Genomic DNA, 2,352 nt, shown 5'->3' with positions numbered 1-2,352 from the left:
AGAACATTAGCTATGATGGGGAAAGATAGAGGAGGAGGGTGTATGACCTTTGTCAGAGAAGGCATGTCATACAGACATTTGAGTACAGCTGAGAAACATGAATGTATTGTGACTGAAATTTTTAATGGAGATGATGGTAAATACATAATTGTTAATTACTATAACGCATGTAAAGCTTTAACAAATGAACTGTTGAGAAACATTATCAAAAGATCTCATAGAGCGATATGGTGTGGGGATTTTAATGCCCATAATAGCTTATGGGGAAGTAAACACACAGATCTAAATGGGGAGACTGTTGAAGAAATGATAAATGAAAGAATGCTAGTATTTCTAAATAATGGCAGTGGTACACGGATGAATATATATATATATACATAAATAAAAGAATGAAACCTCATGTATTGACCTGACTTTAGTTGATAGGAAATTAGCCAGTGAATGGGAGGTAGACCAGAATACAAGCATTGCTAGTGATCATTTTCCTATCTTTTTTAAAATTGAAGTTGAAATGAAGACTGAAGAAAGTTACATTCATCATAAATGGCATTTTATGAAAGCAGACTGGGAGAAATTTTTAAAAAGTTGCAATGAAGAAATGAAAAATATTCCAAAAATTGATCAAACTATAGAGCAGATGAATGATAACCTAAGCATCCTCATTCTTACTGCAGCTAGTCAGAGCATTCCTATTAGTAAGAGTCAGAAGAAGACAGTGAATGTTCCATGGTGGAGTGATAAATGTAAAGAAGTCATTAAAGACCGAAATAAAGCTTTTAAAAAACTGCGTAAAACACAAACTACAGATAACCTTGTGGAATACCAAAGGAAAAAGGCTCTAGCGAGGAAAGTAATTAAAGAGGTAAAAAGGGAATCTTGGAGACAGTTTTGCTCTACAATTGGAAGGGAAACAACCTTAGATAAGATGTGGATGATGGTCAAAAAGATGTCAGGTAGATACAGTGCCTTGCAGAAGTATTCATACCCCTTGAAATTTTTCACATTTTTCCACCTTACAACCACGAACTTAAAATTATTTTTTTTTATTGAGATTTTATGTGATAGACCAACACAGAGTAGCACATAATTGTGAAGTGAAACGAAAATGATAAATGGTCTTCAAAATTTTAAACAAATAAAAATCTGAAAAATGTGGTGTGCATTAGTATTCAGCCCCCTGTACTCTGATACCTCTAAATACAATCCAGTGCAATCAATTGCCTTCAGAAGTCATCTAATTAGTTAATAGAGTCCCACTGTGTGTAATTTACTCTCAGCATAAATATATTTGTTCTGTGAAGGCCTCAGTGGTTTGTTCGAGAACACTGAAGAACAAACAGCATCATGAAGACCAAAGAACTCACCAGACAGGTCAGGGATAAAGTTCTGGAGAAGTTTAAAGCAGGGTTAGGTTATAAAAAAATATCCCAAGCTCTGAACATCTCAAGAAGCACTGTTCAATCCATCATTCAAAAATGGAAAAAGTATGGCACAACTGCAAACCTACCAGACATGGCCGTCCACCTAAACTGACAGAGCGAGCAAGGAGAGCACTGGTCAGAGAAGCAGCCAAGAGGCCCATGATCACTCTGGAGGAGCTGCAGAAATCCACAGCTCAGGTGGGAGAATCTGTGCACAGGACAACTATAAGTCGTACACTCCACAAATCTGGCCTTTTTGGAAGAGTGGCAAGAAGAAAGCCATTGTTGAAAGACAGGCATAAGAAGCCATGTAGGGGACACAGCAAACATGTGGAAGAAGGTGCTTTGGTCAGATGGGACCAAAGTTGAACTTTTCGGCCTAAATGCAAAGCGCTATGTGTGGCGGAAAACTAACACTGCTCATCAGCCTGCACACACCTTCCCCACTGTGAAACATGGTGGTGGCAGCATCATGCTATGGGGATGCTTTTCTTCAGCAGGGACAGGGAAGCTGGTCAGAGTTGATGGGAAGATGGATGGAGCTAAATACAGGGCAATCCTGGAAGAAAACCTGTTGGAGGCTGCAAAAGACTTGAGACTGGGAAGGAGATTCACCTTCCAGCAAGACCATGACCCTAAACATACAGCCAGAGCTACAATGGAATGGTTTAGATCAAAGAATATTCATGTGTTCGAATGGCCCAGTCAAAGTCCAGACCTAAATCCCATTGAGCATCTGTGGCAAGACTTGAAAATTGCTGTTCACAGACGCTCTCCATCCAATCTGGCTGAGCTTGAGCTATTTTGCAAAGAAGAATGGGCAAAAGTTTCAGTGTCTAGATGTGCAAAGCTGGTAGAGACATACCACAAAAGACTTGCAGCTGTAATTGCAGCAAAAGGTGGCTCTACAAAGTATTGACGCAGGGGGGCT

This window comes from Neoarius graeffei, chromosome 5, assembly GCF_027579695.1.
Source record: "Neoarius graeffei isolate fNeoGra1 chromosome 5, fNeoGra1.pri, whole genome shotgun sequence".
Classification (NCBI taxonomy): domain Eukaryota; kingdom Metazoa; phylum Chordata; class Actinopteri; order Siluriformes; family Ariidae; genus Neoarius; species Neoarius graeffei.
Note: the sequence above shows the minus strand (reverse complement) of the source record.